General features: G+C 32.9%; 1 long non-coding RNA gene across 1 annotated transcript; it reads left to right on the top strand.

Moving 5' to 3' along the window:
- Window positions 1-13,879: 13,879 nt before the first annotated feature.
- On the top strand, window positions 13,880-21,255 carry LOC107958626 (uncharacterized). Its single transcript, XR_001700696.2, has 3 exons — window positions 13,880-14,107; window positions 14,231-14,309; window positions 14,395-21,255. It is a non-coding gene; the product is annotated as an uncharacterized lncRNA (long non-coding RNA).
- The last annotated feature ends 1,507 nt before the right edge of the window (window positions 21,256-22,762 follow it).

Below are 22,762 nucleotides of genomic sequence, written 5' to 3'. Positions count from 1 at the left end.
TATAGTACTTTATATTATGTAATTTAGAACATATTAAAAAATAAACATATACTAAATATATAATATCACTCTAATGTAAACATTAAAATAATATAATATAAATATTTTTTAAAAAAATTAAAAAATAATATGAGCATGCCTAAAATATGTTTGGGTTAGTCTTTTTGCAAATATGTATGAGTTTGGACAAAATTTTAGGCCCGTATTTTGGGTCGAGCCAGGCTTGAGCAAGTATAAAGTATGTTAATATCATACTTAGACCTGACCCAAACCCAGTCCATGAGTACCTCTAATTATAACATTATATTATTGAAAATTAAAATTTATATATTTTAAAATTATCCTAATATTCTCTATTCATTTAAATAAAAGATTTTTTTATTTAAATAATAATGAAAAATAAGCTTTTTAACTAAAATAGTATAAAAAATTATTTACTAAAATAATACACCAATTTTTATTTATCAAAATTACTTCTTTTTTTCAACTCAAAATTGTTTTTTTAATGTGCCAACACCAAATTGTCATTTAAGAAATTTTGAATTTTTTATTTAACTAAATTATTTTTAAAATGGTAAAAAGAGAAAGTGGTACTTCTTACTTTTTTTCCATTATTTTATCTCACCCTTCAAATTTTAAAATTTTCATTGTTTTAAATTTTGGTAAATTAAAAAGATATAATAATTTATTTGGTCCTTAAACTTTACAAAAAAGAAAATGATTTTAACATTCAATTTAATTTTTCCTCTTTTAGCACTTTAAACTTGTGTTGTTTATCAAATTTCTATAAAATAAGTGAAAAGTTAATGTTTGTTAATTTTGCTAAAATGACATCCAAAAAATAGTCCACTTGTATGCCATGCCACATAGTAGTCGACCCAGTTTGGCTATTGCCAGTTTGGTCCAGGCCTGATGATGGCCCGACCAATTTTTGGGTTTCAGTCTCGGTTTTGAGCTCACGGGTCTAATTTTCAATCTCAGGTTCAATTTTTAAGTTCAATTACCTATTGAGTCAATTGTTTAACTTGAAAATTAATTTCTAAAAATATCATATTTATTTTAATTAATTTGATTTGAAACTTTGAAATTTTAAATAGGGATGGTAAGGAAAATTATTTGTTTGACTTGGCTCATGAGCACATCTAGTGGTAACATTATATTATTGAGGATTTAAATTTATATATTTTAATATTATCCTAATATAAGTTATTCTCTTGAATAAAATATTTTTATTTAAATAATAATGAAAATTAAGCTTTTTAACTAAAATAATATATAAAAAAAATTATTTACTAAAATAATACACACACTTTTTTATTGATAAAAAAAATTTCAACCCAAAATTGTTTTTTTTAATGTGCCAACCCCAAATTGCCATTTAGGAAGTTGTGGATTTTTTATTTAAATAAATTATTTTTAAAATGGTAGAAAAAGGAAGTGGGATTTTGAATTTTTGAATAAGAAAGGTAAGATAGGTGGAAAAAGATTACAAAACTTGAAGACAGGCGGGTTTAAAATTTTGAATAGGAATGGTAAGATAAGTGGAAAACGACTATGTGGATTGATAAATATAAAATGTGGCCACAGGTTATTTGTTCTCGAACAAGTAATTTATCATAGTCATTTGTTGATAGTGATCATATTAATCATTAAGAAGACACAATGGTGATAATAATATAAAATAATATTGTATTGAACGAGCAGATTTAGCTGAAAGGAATAAATGATATCATATGAGGGTAACGCACACATGACGGGATCATTGGATAAATCAATTGGATGAATTGCTTTTGTAAAGAGTATACAATAAGGAGTTTTCAATCATGGTACTTTTTGTAGATTGACTGTAACAACCTATTTTTTAATGGTGTCAGAAACAATGATTTCAAATTCACAATTTTGACGAGTGAGTTTGTAAATATTATTAGTTAATATTTACGAGTTAAGTATTATGATATAGTGAATTTTTATTTGATAATTTCTATTTAATTAGATAATTAGTTAAGTACAAGTAGGTTGTCCCTAAAGTCAATTAGTTTTAGAAAATGAGGTATCAGGACCTCATTTCTATAAACCGAGTCTATAAATATTTTTATTAAATATTTACAAAGTTTTTATATTGGTATATTTAATTTTATTTTAGAAATTTTAACGTTTGGATAGTTAATTAAGGAAAAAAGATTAAATTGTAAAGACGTAAAAGTTATTCGTTATTAATTTTTATTTGCTAAAATGCATAATTAATGTTTGTTTAAGGTCTAAAGTGGAAATTTACCACCTTTTGAATGTGGGTGGACGGTCAATGCTTATTATTTGTTCAATTATATTTTGTTTTAATGTTAAATTAAATTAAATAGTTAAGTAAATATTATAAAACATTAAAAAACATGAAAAAAAGGAAAATACATTATCATTTTTATTTTTCACCTTCACCACCGATTCTCCATGGATGGGTAAACTAAGCTTTCGACCAAGTTTTTCTTCAAATTTGGTAAGCTAATTTTAACTCGTTTCTTGTAATTTTTATAATTTTGTAATCGTTGCAACTAGGTCCAACTAACCTGTAACTCCGATTTCAAAATTTTTAAATATTTCAAAACTTTTCATTGATGAATCTTAAATATTTTTGATAGATAATGGTAGATTTGGAAGGTATGTAATGTTTAAGGACTATTTGATAAATTAAATTTTGTTAATTTTGCATTTAGGGACTAAATTGTGAATATGTCAAAAGTGACATTAAATTTCTATAAAATTGGATTTTTGGAGCTGTAGAAGGACATAATTGAAATTAGAATGAAAAACGAAGCTCAATTGAAAAAATTATGTTTGTTTTGATTTTAAGAACTAAATTGAATAAAATGTAAAAATTTAGGGAAATTATGTAAAATGAAATTTAAATATTATAAGCATGAATTTGAGTTGTATTATGAGATTGGTGTCAATATTTTGAATCTTAAATATTATTTAGATCAAGTTGTTGACTTAGGCAAAAAAGGAAAAACTGTCGAGTAGTCCCTAATATCTAAAGCGTTACTGTTTTGTCAAGTATGTTCATATAGTATAAATAAGTTTAATTTGTTGTGGAATTTATATTTGAGTGTATGTTAATGTTTTATTAATAATTTTAATTTTATATGAATTGTTACATAAATTGATGATTTAATTTAATTAAAATAGATTGATACGAAATGAAAATATTAAGGTTAAATTTCGATGAACTTAGTAAAGTCTCGTACTCGAGGGTACAGGTTGATTTCTGATGGTACTGAGCTCCAACATTTGTTGCGGACTTGAAGATACATGTGACAAATTTAGCTTGGACTGTTAATCTGTTGTCGTTTTAAAGGTTTAGCTAAGACTGGTAACCTTACATGTATATACAACTCTAACTAGACTATTTATTGTGTCGTTAAAGGTTTAGCCCAGGTGGGTAACCTGACACTGATGTATATGATTAGCTTGGATGAGCATCAGATGTTATTTGCACCTATGTATCGAGTTCTTTTACAAAGTTTCATCAGGTAAAGTTGTAAATGAAAAGGTGAAGATATAGCAAAGTAATGTATATGATTTGGATATAAGATATAAGATGATTTGAAATGAAAATGTAAACAATTGTGGTTGTATATATGACTAAACTCAAAACCTTATGTGTTTAATACTGTTGTTTAAATCTTAATAAGGATATATGACGCAAATTAAATGGTGAATAGGAAAAAATGATAAATTAGAATATGAATTCATGTTGTATTTTAAGTTGAATGTGGTGTTTCACCATTTGAGTTTATGTGTGTGGATTTGATTTAAATCTCACTTGATTGATGTTGTTTTTGGATGCTAGCATAGGTGAAATTATTTTATATTAATTCATGTATTTGTTTAATGATTAAGGTAAGCAATTTGTTTATATTGTATGAGCTTACTAAGTATTGTATAATTCTTATCATGTTATTACTTTTTATGTAGATTTTGGACATCCGAAACGTGTCGATCAGATCAGCAAAAAGCTCACATCCACCATATTTCAATTTGGTAGCTTTTTTATGTTTAAAGTTGGTTACTTGTGGCATGTACATAGGTTGAATGAACTTAAGCTCGTTAAAGTCTGTTTGGTATAATAACCTTGTATATGTAAATCTATGGTTGTGGTTTGATATATATGGTATTTGCTAAGTTAAGTATGTTTGAATGTTAAAGAAATGGCAAAGCTTAATTGGTAATATGCATGCGAATTGAATTGTGGTATGAAATGGTGTAAGACTTGGTTTGAATGGTGTTTGATTTGAGTTATTGATTTGTTGGTGCCAATGAGGGCATATTGGTTGTTTGATAAAATAGTTAGGTGAATTGGTATTTTGGGCTTTGAAATATGCATGTTTTGTGTTGGTTTGAATAGCATGAAATGACATTATAGGTCACTCGAGGAAATGGTATGAAAGCTTGCTCAAATAGGTCGTTTATGCTGCACACAGGCTACCACACGACCCTGTGTCACACACGGGTGGTTGACATGGTCGTGTGTGCTACACGTTCAGGGTGATTTTTAGTTTGCATAGCCATAGTGAGTTACATGACCTAGCAACACAGCCGTGTGACCCTGAGTTACACGGGCGTGTGGCCTTGCACCACACAGCCGTGTGAACCCTGTTTTGTATTTATGCATGTTATTTTGTAAATGTTTAAGATTGATCCCAATTTAGTTCCGAACTTGCTCAAAGGTTTTCGTAAGCCCAATTAAGACTTGATTTTGATTGTAATGCATATTTAACATGGAATTAACTTGCATTTTTTTATTATTGAGTATTATTGAATAAATTGCTTGTGAATGTTTCGGTTTACTGTTGTAACATCCTATAGCTCAAGCTTGGCCACTGGACCGGGTATAAGGTGTTACACTAACTCCATGATTAAGTAAATTGTGAATTATCAGAACGATGCTTCTAGACATAATTGCAATTACTAGAGCCTAATTGTAAATGTTTGATTGGCAGCTCCACTAGCTCAACAAAAACTCGATTGAATTGCATTTGAATCAGAAGAAAATTCTACGACTTTAGAAATAATTTAATTGAGTCAATTTATTCGATGTTGAATTAAATTAGGCAGTTGTGGGAATTGTTCAACTAGAAATTCTGATTAAAGAATTTTCTTGAAAAAATAATTTTGGAAAATCGTAGTGATTTTTTAGAAAATTAATTTTGATCAAACAAAATTAAATTAATCAAATTAATTAAAATTAATATGACATTTTTGGAAATTAAATTTTAAGTCAAACAATTGGCCTAATAAGTAATTGAACTTGAGAATTGGACCTGAGATCGAAAATTGGGCCTATAAACCCAAAATCGAGACCGAGACCCAAAACTTGGTCGAACCGATCTGATATGAGAAATCGGCTCAATGGTCCAACTGGTGGTTAGACCGAACTGGTCAAGCTGTCACTAAGCTCAGATCGAACCGGCTCAGGGTGTCGTGAGGGTGTCACACCTATGATGCCACCACTGGACATGACTGTGCCGATAACAGCGACATTCCAGTGGCCAGCAGGTGGTTCTTCGGCGGTTGAACAATGGAGGAATCATACTCCTATTGGGACTCTACCGGATTCCAAAAATAATATTATTTTAATAGATTGAATATTTAATTTAATTTAATTCTTATATTGATAGCATTTTGTTAATTTAATATTAAAGTGATTATCTTAATATTAAATTTAATCTAATATTTATCTTGATAAGTGTTATATTAATTTAATATTAAAATGATTAAGTTTAATCATAGTTGAACTCTTTAAACTCTCCCTATATAAAGAGAGTCATGAGTCATTATTTTTCACACACTTGAATTCAAGAGAAAGTTGGAGAGAGAAATTTCTCCGAAGAAATTACTTCAAAAAATTTCTAGGGATATTTTTTTATTTACAACTTGACCCCTAAAGTTTAAAGAAATTACGAAATTGCCGTACTAGTAATTTTGTGAAAATTTTTCTAATTTGAAGCAAGTTCACACTTGACAAACGTGAGCTTGAGGATGACGGGAAAGACTACTCAGTCGAAGCGTTCAATCTAGACGAATCGAAAATGTACAATTTTGATTAAGTATTTATTAGTTTAGATACACAACCAAGTTCTAGTTTTGGAAAAAAAATTAAAACTCTAATTTTTACTCAAATATATTTTCACTGTATTTTCTAAACCCGATTTTCCAACATGAGCCAAGTTCAAATTCAACATCATGATGCCCTTTTTCATAAGTTGTTTTCATGCATTGTTGAGCTTGACATGGATGAGCTGTAAAGCCTCATCACGAGTTATCAAGGATTAGTCCACAACATCAACTTTAGAGGACCCAGAATCATATGAGAGAAATCTTAGAGGAGTACGACCATAAAATACTTGAAATAGTGATGTGCAAAGGGTTGTACGGAAGAAAATGTTATAGTAGAACTCTACCCAAAGAACCTAGTCAACCACCACTTAGGTTGCTCCCTGCAAAGTAATGTAAATACATCACAATTATGCAATTGACTATCTTTATTTAGCTATTGGATTGGGGTGGTAGGCAAAGGAAAAGGCTAACTTTGTTCTACAAATACGAAAGAGTTCCTTCCAAAAATTACTAGTAAAAATAACATCTTTGTCACTAATAATGGATTTAGGTAACCCGTGCAAACAAATCACTTGATCAAAGAGAATTCAAGCCACAAAAAAGAACATTATAAGGATGAGAGATAGCAATAAAATGAGCATACTAAGGAAAATGATCAACCACCACGAAGAGGTCTATTTTCCCATGAGACTTAGGTAGTTTATTAATAAAGTCTATAGAGAGGTCAGCCAAACCTAATTTGGCTATTCTAGTGGTTGCAGCATGCCTGCGGGACTCAAGTGTTTCTCCTTGTTTTCTGACAAGCTTTACAAGAAACATAGTTTTGGATGACTTTTTTTCATGTTAGTCTAATAGCATCTTTGTCACTAAAAATGGATTTAGGCTAAATGTAACACCCCCTACCCGAGACCATCGCTGGAATCGAGTACGAGATGTCATCCAACTTAACTTACCAATTCGGAGCATAAAAATTTACTTTCAAAATTAAATTCACTGTTCACAACAAAACTATCCACCTGTGCGACTGTCACTAATTTAATTATATCTTGAGTTACAAAACTCAAAATTTAAATCCGTAAAATTTTCCTGAAACTAGACTCATATACCTTCTTACCATAAAATCTTTAGAATTTTTTGTTTAGCCAATTAGTATAGTTTATTCATTAAAGTCTCCCCTATTTCAATACTCGACAGTTCTGACCTCTTGACACTAAAAATCAATTATCTCATTGTACAGAATTCATATAATGTTACAGTTTGTTTATTTTGAAAATAGAATTACTAAGAAATCTATACATATAAATTATGACCCATAATTCTTTTTGTAAAATTTATAATGATTTTCTAAATTGAGAATAGGAAACTTCAAAAACCATTCTGACCCTGTCTCACTAAAATTCAAATATCTCAAAATATAAAATTCCTTTGCCTACACCGTTTCTTTCATGTAAAAATAGACTTGATAAGACTTAATTCTATATATCATTCACTCCTTAATTCCATTTCTACTATTTATGGTGATTTTTCACATTCACATCACTGCTGCTGTCAAAGAAACTGCTTCTTTGTATTAGCTATCATTTAAACATACATAATACCAAAACATAATCTTTACTAACCATTTCAATAGCTCATCTTAGCCATATCATATGAACATACTCAAAATGATTAAGACTCTATACATGCCATAGTTTTAAACATTTTGAAAACACATAATACCGAGATGGTTATGATAGTGTGATACGAGCTCTGACGATCCCCAATTCAAACAAGCTCAAATCACTATAAAACAAAGGAAATGAGAAAATGTGTAAGCTACAAATAGCTTAGTAAGTTACATGTAAATAATAAGTACTCATTTAATAATTGACATTTCTCTCATATAACTAATCAAACATTTCTTAGCAATTTCAATCACTTACACATGCATAATCTTACCCATTTCACTTGCACATGCACTTATACACTTGACATTTATCACATATGCTCATTCTTTTAAACGTACCTGCATACAAACTTCATTTCATATTCACTTTAACTCATTATTAATCCCGTTGAACACTCGAAATATACACAGATACGTAGAGATTTAGCACATAAGTGCCACACTGATATGTAGCTGAAGCTACCACTGATCAATAACACTAGAAATGTCCACGGGCCTGCTCACACAAGCTGTCAGGTGTCTGCAACATATGCTAGATCACCCAGCACCCGGGACTCACTGTAACACTGTAACACTGATCTCTAGTGATATGTCACTTGTATCCACTTTATTCCTAAGTTCAACCGGGAATTTACACTTAACACTTTATTTTAAACACTTTATCACTTGAATAATTCATGAACAATTTTCCTTCCACATTCAATATTAATTCACATATCAAATATAATTCACAATTTATAAAAATATATTGCTATTATTTACACGTAACTTACCTCGGATGCAAAACAACTATTTTTGTAATTTAGTCAATAACCTTCTCTTTTCTCCGATCACTTCCACTATTTCTTCTTTCTTGATCTATATTAACACAATTTAATGCATTTTATCAATATTCCATTCAAATACAATTCATACACAATATTTTGGCAAACTTACATTTTTTTCCCATAACTTTTCAAAAATTCCACTTTTCTCCCAAAGCTCGTAAAAATAAAATTTACTAAATTCTTAAATTTCAAACTTCACTAAATCATATTTCATGCTCATAACAGCCCTCAGTTTCACAAAGTCACAACTTTCTGCACACTTTACCATCTTTCACAATTTAGTCTTTTTTCAACATTTTCATCGAAATTCATTTAGTAAAACTTGTAATTAACACTTCAAACATTCATTATCTAACATCACTAATCAATTTACAATTATATCATGAATGGTTCAAGTTTTAAACTTTAATTTCATTTAAATTAAATGGTTGAAACATGAAATTCAAGCTTCAATAAGCATACAAATACGAAAATAATTAAAAACGGGGAAAGAAATCACTTACAATTGAGCTTAGAAAAATCAAGAACCCTAGCCTATAGAACATAAAAGTTTCAGCAGCAACTCTTCAATTTTGAAGAAGATGGACACTTATTTTCTCTTTTATTCAATTTAGACAAAAATGCCCTTGACCCATTACTTAGATATTTTTCTAGAATTACCCTTTTGTGTCCATAACACTAATTTATGGTCTAATTGCCACATAAACACTTCCAATTTCATGAAATAATTCAATTAAGTCATTTAATCACTAATTAGACACACTTTGCATTTTTCTCAATTTAATCCTAAAAATTCAATTAGGTACTAAATCATTAAAATTTCCTATCCATATTTTCACACAAAATTTCATTCAATCGGTAATTAATAAAAATGTATAAAATTAAACTATTTCACTTCAGATTTGTGGTTACGAAACCACTATTCTAATTAGGCCCTATTTCGGGCTATCACAATTCTCCCCCCTTAGAAATTTTCGTCCCCGAAAATCTTACCGGTGAATAAGTTGGGATACTATTTCCTCATAGCCTCCTCGGTTTCCCATGTTACCTTATCCACTCCATGTCGTTGCCATTACACTTTCACTAAAGCAATTTCTTTGTTTTTCAACTGTTTTACTTCTCGTGCTAAGATTCAAATCGACTCTTCTTCGTATGTCATATCCGATCAAATTTCCACTTTAGTCGGTGAAATCACATGCGATGGGTCCGATCGATATCGCCTCAACATAGAAACATGAAACACATTATGAGTTCTTTCTGATTCCGGTGGTAAAGACAATCGATAAGCCACTAGACCGATTCTTTCTATCACTTCATATGGACCAATAAATCTTGGACTTAATTTACCTTTACAGCCAACTCTCAATTTTTTTTTTCCATAGAGACACTTTCAAAAATACTTTATCACCCACTTGAAATTCAATCTCTTTTCTTTTCAAGTCCGCATACGACTTCTGTCGATCTGATGCAGCTTTCAAACAATCACGGATTATCTTCACTTTTTCTTCGGTTTCTTTTACCAAATCGACTTCATGTAACTGATTTTCATTAAGTTCAGTCCAATATAATGGAGTCCTACACTTTCGTCCATACAATGCTTCATAAGGTGCCATTTTTATGCTCTATTGATAACTATTATTATATGCAAATTCCACCAAAGGTAGATATCTTTCCTAGTTACCTTCAAATTCCAATACACAACATCTCAACATATCTTCGAGTACTTGAATTACTCTTTCAGATTGTCCATCGGATTGGGGATGGAATGATGTACTAAAATTCAATTTAGTACCCAATGCCTCTTGTAATTTCTTCCAAAACCTTGAAGTAAACCGTGGATCTCTATCAGATATAATAGACATAGGCACACCATGTAATCGGACTATCTCAGAAATATACAATTCAACTAACTTGTCAAGTGAAAAACTCATTCGCACAGGAATGAAATGAGCCGACTTAGTTAATCGATCAACTATCACCCAAATTGAGTCTTTCTTTTTCAGTGACAATGGCAATCCGAAAACAAAATCCATAGTAATTCTATCCCACTTCCAATCCGGCACCAATATAATTTCTTCAAATCATTGTACATTTTTACACTACTGGGGTGAACTACCAAACGACTATCATGTGCTTCTTGCAAAATTTTCTGAATTAAATCAACATTTTTCGGAACACATATTCTGTCATGAAACATTAAACATCCATCTGAATCAATTCGAAAATCAGAATTATCGTCCACTGCACACTGAGTCTTTTTTTTTTGCAATCCATTATCTACTTTTTGAGCCTCAAAAATTTCTTGAAGAAACAATGATCTAGCTTTTAACTCTGCAAAAAATGATCCATCTTCAGTCAATGTCAATCTCGTATTCAAAGCTCTCAAAGAAAGAGAGACTTTCTGCTCAAAGCATCAACAACTATATTGGCTTTTCCTGGATGATAATCTATCACAAGTTCATAATCTTTCAACAATTTCAACCATCTTTGTTGTCGTAAATTCAGATCTTTTTGTGTCATAATATGTTTCAAACTTTTATTATCTATAAAAACACGACATTTCTCACCATATAAATAATGACGCCATATCTTCAAAGCAAAGACAATAGCAGCCAACTCTAAATCATGGGTAGGATAATTTCGCTCATGCGGTTTCAATTGTCGAGAAGCATACGCTATCACTCTTCCTTCTTGCATCAATACACATCTGAGCCCATTTAATGACGTGTCACTATAAACAATAAATTCTTTTCCTGACTCGGGTTGCACTAACACTGGTGCCTCAGTTAAACACTTCTTTAATTTCTCAAAACTTTGTTGACACTCCTCAGTCTATTCGAACTTAACATCTTTTTGCAACAATTTTGTCATCGGTGAAGCTATCATCGAAAAACCTTCTACGAATCGACGGTAATATCCCGCTAAGCCCAGAAAACTCCTAACTTCATATACATTTCTGGGAGGCTTCCATTCTACTATTGTCGATATCTTATTCGGATCCACTCGGATGCCATCTCCCGAGATAATATGTCCCAAAAATCTAACTTTATTGAGCCAAAATTTGCTCTTGCTAAATTTAGCAAACAATTTCTTTTCTCGCAGAGTCTGTAGCACAATTCTTAAATGTTCAGCATGCTCAGCTTCACTTCGGGAATAAATAAGAATATCATCTATAAACACCACCACAAATTTATCTAAATAGGGCCAAAAAATCTGATTCATCAAATCCATAAAAATAGCTGGAGCATTAGTCAGACCAAAAGGCATTACAAGAAACTCATAGTGGCCATACCGGGTTCTGAAAGCAGTATTTGGCACATCTAACTCTTTAACTCTTAATTGGTAATATCCGGATCTCAAATCAATTTTGTAAAACACTGTGGCATCATTTAACTGATCAAACAAGTCATCTATTCGGGGCAATGGATACTTATTCTTCACTGTCACTTTGTTAAGTTGACGATAATCAATACACAATCTCAATGTCCCATCCTTTTTCTGCACAAATAGCACGGGAGCACCCCACGGAGAGTAACTTGGTCTTACGAATCCTTTATCCGTCAACTCTTATAATTGCACTTTTAACTCTTTCAGTTCAGTTGGTGCCATTCTGTAGGGAGCAATCGATATTGGAGCGGTACTTGGCAATACTTCAATACCAAACTCTACTTCTCTAATCAGAGGCAAACTTGACAACTCTTCTGGGAACACATCTAAATATTCACATACCACTGGCACTAATTTGATCTTTGTTTCAGACACTTTTGTATTCAACACACAAGCAATATATGCTTCACAACCATCTTTCAAACATTTCTGAGCAGACATGACAGAAATCACAATTGGCATCACATTTGACTTATTTGTTTCAACCCGAAAAACTTTACCACTACTACACTTCAACTCAAGAATTTTCTAACTACAATCTATCTTGGCCTTATGTAATGTCAACCAATCCATTCCCAAAATAACATCAAATTCATCAAATGACAACAACATCAAGTTGGCAGGGAAACACTGACCTTGTATCATCAAAGGACAATTTTTGCATATTTTATCAACTATCACATGCTTGCCTAAAGGATTTTTGCATATTGTATCATCAAAGGATTTGACACAATTAAATCTTGAATTCTTGTAGTATTTTTGTCCGGCACTAATCTTACGTTCGATTACACAAACTTTTCCGGTTCTTGATAAACCTTTCGATAATCTTGATAAATATTGGAAATCAATCATTAACTCGTGTGTAATTGTCATTTGAAGGACCTGATTTAGGTTAATCGGATCAAAATCGGGCATGAGAAACGTCGATTAGACTCCCAGTGAAAGGTGTGTGTTCTTTTACAATCGAATCAAAGTAAACCGTGCCCAAGATTAGGGCCACACGATTTTTCACATAGGGGTGTTAACCACACGGCGATGTACCCTAGAAACCCTAGTGTTGTTCGTGAACCACACGGCCATGTGTAGGTTGATTTTAGCATTTGCCACAGTTTGTTACATGGCCTGGCCTCATGACGGTGTAACCCTTCCACACGACCTATAGCCTCTCACATGGCCAGGCTACACAGCCGTGTGACCCCTGATACAATTTTGCCTAGGATTTTGGGAATTGTTCAGTTTAGTCCGAAATTAGTCGCTAAATTGTTTTAGTGCTTTGTTTCATTCAATTGAGTCTCTAATAATATGAATAATGTTGGAATCCATGATCTAATTGACTAAATTATTACTATATATGCATGATATGAAAATATTACATGTTTACTGTCACTGTATGTAACACGCCAAACCCAACCCCATATTAGGATCCAAGAATGGTGTATCACTAAAAAACAAACTGTGTTAAAAACATTTCGGTGAAAGCTTTGAATAATTCATACAATTTATAGATGTTAAACATTTTTTACTGTTATTTTTCTAAGGTGAAAGAAATATCATCACTTTGAAATTAATATACAAGTGAAATGGTATATAATCTCAAATATGGTAACTTTGTAACAGATTGTATTGACTTAAACCCAAATTTTATTATTTCATAAATTTCTCGTTTAACATAGTCTTAATAAATAGAAATTTTATTATTTTTTAATTATTAATTATTGATTTAAGCATTTGCAAATTTTATTTATTATTTTTTTATATTATTTTATTAATACCTAAAAATTATATATTTTAGAAATATGTTAATATAGTATATTCCTGTATTAAAATTTTGAAAAGTAGCTTTAAGAAATTATGTTAATATAATCCTATTCAAATTTTCAATTTTCAATTTTCAATTTTCAAATTTTCAATCCTGGGAACCGTTACCTTCTTATTCAAAATTTATAACCGTTTTCCACCCCATCTATAATACCTTTTCAAAAATCTCACTCTGTTTCTTTTTACCCCCTGAACCTCTTCAGCAATCGTTCCCTTTGTTAGCCAAAATGAGAGAGTTCACATTCGTCAAGCTGGTAACACCTGTTGGGAACTCTGCTGTCTTCAACATGGCATTCAGGTCTTTCTTGTGTTCTTTTTCCAATACAAACTCTATATTTTCTCCTTTTTCTTCGTTGGTTATTTACTCTTCTTTCGTTCTGTTTTTTTTGGATCTTGAACCGACCGTAATTGATGAAGTTAGAACCCATTATTCCACCCTGAACAACTTATTAGGGGCAAAGAAGATGCTGCAATCAACTTTGCCAGAGGCCACTACACAAGTAAGCAACAAGTGTTGGAAAAGTTGGGTTTTTTTCTCCTACCGTCAGATCTCTAAATTAACTCTTTTTTCTTTTTTTGTTGCAGTTGGGAAGGAAACAGTGGATCTTTGACTTGATAGGATAAGGAAGCTAGCAGATAACTGTACTGGACTTCAAGGGTTTTTGGTGTTTCGTGCTTGGATCACTGCTTCTTGAAACGCTTTCAGTGGATTATGGTAAGAAATCAAAATTGGGTCTCACTGCTTAGTGCTTACGCTTCCCCAGAGTTTCCACATCTGTTGTAGAGCCCTACAATAGTGTTTTGTCAACCCATTCTCTGTTAGAGCACACTGATGATGCGGTTCTCCTTGATAATGAAGCTATTTGCCGAAGGTCTCTCGATATTGAGAGGCCTGCTTACACTAATCTCAACAGGTTGGTCTATCAGGTACATTGAATGATAGTTTTTTTTTTTTTAATTTGATTGTTTGCATCGTTTGTATTTAGTTATAATGTTCGGTAACTATGTTTTCCACGAAATTTGGTTAACCTTTTTCTTCGTTTATGATAAAAAAGTTATAATTTTAGGTTTATTATTAATGTTTCAATTATATGATAATGAGTTTGTACTTTGTAACCTATGCAATGCATGTGATATGAATATTTTTAATTTAATTTTGATATATAACTAATAATTTTGTTTTTTATTATTATCATGACCCATGCCTCGTGTCTTTAAATTTGATGAAATATAGGATACTGTATGATAATCAAAGTTCTTGAAGGAAATTGTATGAACAATTGAAGTGGAAAAGTTGGATGTGAATTGGGTACTTTAGGATAGCCTCATTTTATCTAGTGTTCATGACAGAAAGTACAGAAGACTTTGTAGCTAATCTGTTGACTTCTATTATACTTGTAAAGTTTGTTAGCAAAACAAGGAGAAATACTTGAGTCTCGCAGGCTTGCTGCAATTGCTAGAATAACCAAATCAGGCTGTCCAAATCTCTCGGGAAAATTTCTCTTTGTGGTGGTTGATTATTTTTTCTAGTATGCTTATTTTATTACCCTCCCTCATTCTTTATAATGTTGTTTCTGTGGCTTGAATTCTATTTGATTAAGTAGTTTGTTTGAATCCATTGTTAGTGACCAAGAAGTTATTTTTACTAATAATTTTTGTAAGGAACTCTTTAGTATTTGTGGAACAAGGTTAGCCTTTTCTTTTGCCTACCACCCCAGTTTGATGGTTGAATAAAGTTAGTCACTTTTACAATTGTGATATATTTACATTACTTTGCAATGGGGCAACCTAAGTAGTGGATTGAATAAGTTCTTTGGGTAAAATTTTGTTATAACACTTTTAAGAAACTCCAAAAAAAATTAGTGTTATGTTAGGATTTGGTAATTGCCAGCCCAAATGACCCAATAGGGACCAGGTCTCCAACTAGGATAGACCTGACTCGGAAGAATAATGTTCGCCATAAAGATATTTCGTTGGGGACCTCGCTGGAAAGCTGAATGTTCGCAAAAATAGCTCACGAGGAGAGCTTGTGTAAGCCTCGCAGGAATGGGGTCGAGAGCTATGTCCACATAAGGGATAGCGAGCCCTACAAGGGACCCTCGCTCATAACCAATGGGTACAACGTTCACTAGAGGTGTTAGTCTTAGGATTAAAAAGGGTCGCGTGCTTTGTAAACACGAGGCCAATAAGCCAGGAGATGCCTAGGGAATGTTAGTGCCATCAGCCCCAATACCAAGACAAAATAGTGGGCCATATTGTGAGTTGTAACAGTAGCAATAGGAACATGTATATAAACCCATTGCATTTCCCTTAATACGATACGAGAAAAATATTCTCAACAATTGGTGCGGTAAGCGTAGACTACTTCCGATTGGTAGATTTTCTTCAGTTTGATTTAGTTCTCTTCAACCTTTAAAAACCAAAAGTTTCACCCAAACAAAATTTTTCCTTTTATCCCCTCATCCGGTCAGGCAGGAATGTCGAGTTTTGACCCCCAACTCGATGAGATAAACTTGTTCACTGCTAGGTTCGCCGACAGACTCGAAAACCTCGACAATATGGTTTACTAAGGAACTTCCCTTTCCCTGAACCTTAATTCTCCTCTGGTCAAGGAATCTATTTTTCTCTCAACCAAGAACAACCCTCACAGCAGTTCTTAGCCCTCCAGGAGTAAATGAAGTTCACGAGGGAACAAATGGTTACACAATAAGCATGATTTGTGGAACAACAAGCTTTCTAGTATGAGTTACTAAGGTAGAACGAGAAACTGCGTAGAAAAGCACATGCTGACAACTCGGAGTTCCAAGGAAATGCCAACACCCATATGAAGCCTCGAGTACCCAGGTGAAAGACTGGCTGAATGAGATGGAAAAGCTTCGCCGTTACGTACCAGCCTTGCACCCTAAGTCACAAGATATTGATTGGTTATTCTGCTCTAACAACCCATTAGCCCCTAAAATTGCAACAGTAGGCTTGCTCCGCGATTTCAATGTACCTAAAGATATGTTTGAAAGAAGGGATCTACGAGCTCACATAATGTAGTATAATAACTATATAAATGTGTTGGGAGCATCAGACGCAGTCAAATGAAAGGCCTTCTCCACAACGCTGAAAGTAAACGCCAAGAAATGGTATCTCTTCCTTCTACAAAGATTGGTTCGTAATTTCTCGCAACTGGAACAAATGTTCTTGGGTAGTATCAGGGCCCATCGAGCAATCATGAAAACACCAATGAGGTTGATGTCAGTAAAGCAACAGGAGGGTGAAATTCCCTTCAAGACTACTTAAAAAGATTCTATGCGGCTACATTCAACACAAAAAACCTAGAAGACCAGTGGGCAATACACGCCTTCATTATTGGAGTGTAAAACAACCACATGCAGTACTTATTCACAGACAACAGGTCGCAGAGCCTATCGACCTATACGAGCGGGCCTATAAATTTTTAAAGGTAGAAGAAATTAAGAGAACGTCGCGGGTCAATTTTTAAATGGATGACCGACAACTCAAGAGTAGAGAGGGATAGCACAGTAGGAAATCTCCCATCAACCAATCTCTACGAGTCAGGATCGACATACTGCACAAGACCTTAGCTTAATGTGACACACTTAGAAACCCGCAAAGGCTCTAGTAGGAACATGCGGGGCATAATCCTCCCCAAGGTAGGTTTAAGGCTTACACCCCACTGAATGCCACGTGAGCTTACATCATCAACCAAGTAAAGAGCCTAGGCATCCTTCCTAAACCACCTTCGATGTGGAGTATCAATAGAAGGATGAATTCCAGGAACAGATGTCCCTTACACGATTATATGGGGCATAAGATGAAATACTATTTCACATTAAATAACGCCATAGAAGAAGTGGTCCAGAATGGCAAACTTGTTGAGTTCGTAAATCAGGGAGGTCCGCAGCAAGGCCAAAGCTCGCAAGGACTAGACTCCAAGGGTAAGCAAAGGGTGCGAAGCACCATTCATGTAATCGTAGGCACCAATGACGATTGGATGTAGTTGAGTGTAAAATAGCGAGCACACGAGAGGTGTGTTGTCACTTTGTATTCCAAAAAGGCCACAACACTAAGAAAAATAGTGTGTGGTGTTCGAGAGTGACAACGAGGTAAAAAGAGCGATCACGCTACTGATCACCTTAGGAGATGGCAAGCATACGACCACTGGGTGTCCAATTTTGTGGTTGACCACCCAATTGTATATAATGCCATATTTATAAGACTAATAATGAGGATAGCGAAGATGGTGATGACAACCTTTTGTATGAAGATCAAATTCTCGATAAGCATTGGCGTCGGTAAGGTCTATCAGGTAGGAAAGAGAGCCTTTCACCGAGAGGCAAAGTTCACAAAAGGAAAAATTAACGAGCCAAGCCATCAACTTATATGATCTTGATGTAAGAGAAGTGCATCAAGATAAGAAACCTGAAACAGTAGAGTACATTGAGACCCTATAACTATTTTGTGACAATAAAGAGAAAACAGTTAAGATCTCGTCAACACTAAACATGGAAGAAAAAAATGATATTATTCAAATACCTAAAGGGGAATTTGAATGTCTTCTCATGGTCCGCAATGGATATGCCAAGCGTAGATTCACAAGTAATTATGTATAGGTTGAATGTGCTCCCAGAGGCGAAACCTGTAAAGTAGAAAAAAATTCACATCGCAAGTAATAGTAGTAGTGAGGTAGGAGGTCTCCAAATTGTTGGCCATCATATTTATCAGGGAAGTGGAGTACCAGGACTGGATCCCGAATGTGGTCATGGTAAAAAAGGCAATGAACCGGTGGAGGATGTACATCGACTTCACCAATCTAAATATGGCATGCCCCAAAGATAGCTTCCCCCTATCGTCAATAGATCGCATGGTTGATGTCTCTACGGGGCACAAATTTATAAGTTTCATAGATGTCTTTTCGAGATACAACTAAATCTTACTAGACCGCGATGATCAAGAAAATTAATTTTTTAAAGCCAAAATTCACATTTACTAAATTTAGCATACAACTGTTTTTCATGCAGAGTTTACAAAATAATTCTCAAATGATCAGCATGTTCCTTTTCATCTCGGAAATATGTCAGGATATCATCAATGAATACTATCACAAACCTATCCAGATACGATTTGAATATTTTATTCATTAAATTTATAAATACTGTTGGTGCATTAGTCAAGCCAAACGATATCACAAGGAATTTATAATGTCCGTACCTGGTTCTGAAAGCTATTTTTAGTACATTTGAGTCTTTTACTCGTAACTGATAATAGCCAGAACGAAGATCAATCGTTGAAAATACAGCAGCACCTTTTAACTGGTCAAACAAGTCATCAATACGAGGCAGTGGATACTTATTCTTAATTGTGACTTTGTTAAGCTATCCGTAATCAATACATAATTTCAAAGATCCATCTTTTTTCTTGACAAACAAAACTGATGCACCCCAATGTGAGAAATTAGGTCGAGCAAAGCCTCTGTTAGTCAGTTCTTACAAATGTGCTTTCAATTCTTTTAATTCACTAGGAGTCATTTTGTATGATGCTATAGATATTGTTGTTATTCTCGGTACAAGGTCTATAGAAAATTTCATTTCTCTAACCGGTGGTAATCTGGGTAACTCCTCTAGAAACATATCAGGATATTTACATACCACTGGCACTAATTTAATCTTGGATTAAGACACTTTAGTGTCCAATACATAGGCAAGATAAGCATTATAACCTTTTCTGACATATTTCTGTGCTGACATGGCTGATATCACATTAGACAACCCATTCAAATTATCAAATTCATTATTGATCATTTCACCATTCTGGCATTTACATAATATACTTTTGTTTGCAATTTACTATGGCATCATGCTGAGTTAACCAGTCCATACCCAGAATTACATCAAACTCATCAAACGGTAATAACATCAAATCAGCCGAAAAATATAAAGTCTGTATCATTAACGGGCGATTCTTATAAATTTTATTCACTATCACATACTGGCCCAATGGGTTTGATACTTTAACCACGAATTCAATAGACTCAACAGGTAAATTTTTATTGTTCACTAAATTCGTGCAAATATATGAATGTGTCGAAACAGGATCAATTAAAGTAATTATATCAGTATCAAGAAGAGAAAAAGAATCAGTAATAGCGACGGTGCAGAGGCATCCTTACATGTACAAATAGCATATGTTCTTGCCGGTGCTCATGCTTCAGATTTGACAGTTGAATCTTTTATCGTACCTCAACTACCACTGTTATTGTCGAGATTTCGAGGTAGTTTACCTCTTATAGTGGAGCTGCTTGGCTTTCAAGTCTGTACAGTATCTTTTTCAGGCTTTTCCGTGCAGTCTCTGAGATAATGGTCAAAGGAACCACATCTAAAACATGCTCCGCTTCTCATGTGGCACACACCAAAATGGAATTAATTATAGTGTTAGCACATGGATTTAGTGTTTCTAACACTGCCTGCACTCGCTACAGATGTAGCCTGAGATCTCAGATTAGAGCGTTGAATAATTTTGTCTCTCCCAAAATACCTTGTAGAAGTAGTAGAACGATTAAAATTTTTCTTTAATTTTTTTGAGTCCGACTGATATTACTTTCCCATAAATCTTTTACTTGAAGTTCTGGCTTCCATCTCAGCCTATTTCTTTTCTTTACTCAATTTTTCAGCTTTATGAGCTAGATCAACCTGTACCATAAATTCTTTTAATTCCAGAATCTCAACCAACAATTTGATATCTTCATTTAAACCCTCTTCAAACCGCTTACACATGGCGATTTCAGTCGGGATACACTACTTGGCATATTTACTCAGTCTAACAAATTCTCATTTGTATTCAGATATTATCATATTCCCCTATTTAAGCTCTAAAAATTCCTTCCATTTCTGATCTAGGAATCTCTGACTAATATACTTCTTTTTGAATTTAGTTTGGAAAAATTCTCATGTGACCCTCTCTTTCGGTACAACAAAAATCAATGTATTCACAATTAGTAAGTCAAATCTTTTAACAGAGATACAACACATTTCAAACATTTGGTTAGTGTGCAATATAATTTATCCAGAACCTTGATAGTGTTTTCTAACCAAAATTTAGCCCTTTTAGGATCATCTTCTGTATTAGCTCTAAATTCTTCTACCCTATATTTACGGATTTTATCTACAGGAGGCTTATCAGTTCTAACAGGTTCTATACTTTGTGGCATATCAGGAACCGATTAAGAAATAGAAGGGGGTAGAGGTTGTTGTACAGCCGAGTTTGTTCTTATAAACTCTGTAAACCATTTGTTCATCATTTGGAAGAAGGTTTCTGTAATACCCCCTAACCCCGAACCGTTGTTGGAACAAGACTGCGAGGCATTACTCAACATATCAAAATTTTACGGATAATTCATAATAAAATAATATTCGTAATATAATTGTATAACTAAGTCCTTGTAATAAACTTTCGAAGTCTAAAACATGAATTAAAAGTGAAATGAAACTCATTCAAGTATATCGATTTTTTTTAAATTTCGACAACATTTCTGCTTATTTTTACATAAAACCCCCTGCAATTAAAAATCATATCATTTCTAATCAGAACCAATTCAACCAATTCATTTCACATTCTCATTTTCTATTCTAAATACCTTCTAATCAAACTTAATCAATATAATATCAATCTAAACTTATCAATATACTAATTAAATTGAAATAGATAAACTTCATTCATTATAATTCCTAGACTTATAATATTAACATTTTTAACTATTTATATTCAAAACATAGTAACCTTTATACACATATTATGTACATGCCACATTACCAAAAGAAAATATACATCACCAAAAGTTTGTTGAAGTCGGGTCTGGCTTTGGATGCTGGTTCAGTACTTGACTTCTACAACCTGCGCACGGAAACAACCGTACGCTGAGTATGCATATACTCAGTGGTATCACTATAATCTAATTTATAATTAAATACATTAAATCACACACATACTTTTTCATTATAATTATCATTACTTGGTGACCAATTAATTTTTTTTACAATATCAATTGTTTATATATATATCATTCTTATTTCTTTATTTCAACTTTCACCTTTCACATATACTATATCATTCAAGTTTAGTTTTATCAGTAAATTTATTTCATCTGTCCCTATTAACCTGACTCGGACTCGGCAAATACACGGATTTCGACCAAACACACCAGTAAACAGTAATCAGTAACGGTAGCAGTAACAGTAACAATATTCAACACACAAAGTGTTGAATCTGTAATAGTAATGGTAACAGTATTCGACACACAAAATGCCGAATTGGTAATAGTAACAGTAACAGTATTCGACACACAAAGTACCGAATCAGTAACAGTAACAGTAGTCGGCACATAAGTGCCTAATCAGTAAGCCGGCAAATACCCTATACTCTTTCATATCTTATGGCATGCCAGCTATATCCGACTAGCCCGACTAGTTAATAGGGCATTTAATTTACTTTTCAGTACAATTTCCATTTTAGTTCAGTATCGATCATAAATTCCTTATTTCAATCAATTTCACAGTATTGCAGTAATTTCACAATTCAATATACATAACAATATTCAATATTTTCACAATTCACTCAGTACTCAAAACAATATTCAGTATTCTATAATTCAGTTTAATATCAGTTTCAATTTCAATACCACCTTATAAATTTATCATTCATTAAACTCTTACCTTAAAATACTTACCACACATAATTAGCAAATTACACCTTTAATAATAATAAAATTTGAATTATAGTGATACAAACTATGATTCTCGTGTCTATTTCTCGTCCACTTTTTCTTTTCCTTTCTTCGTGGATGCCTCGGGTGCGATATTAGCTATGAAAAAAAATTAAGATAATTTTCATAATCATTAGCACAACACAATTTAATTGCTGAAATTTTTATCTAACTTTAACTTTAATT

The sequence above is a fragment of the Gossypium hirsutum genome, chromosome D07 (assembly GCF_007990345.1).
Source record: "Gossypium hirsutum isolate 1008001.06 chromosome D07, Gossypium_hirsutum_v2.1, whole genome shotgun sequence".
Lineage (NCBI taxonomy): Eukaryota > Viridiplantae > Streptophyta > Magnoliopsida > Malvales > Malvaceae > Gossypium > Gossypium hirsutum.
Note: the sequence above shows the minus strand (reverse complement) of the source record. Positions and strands in the feature narration are given on the sequence as shown.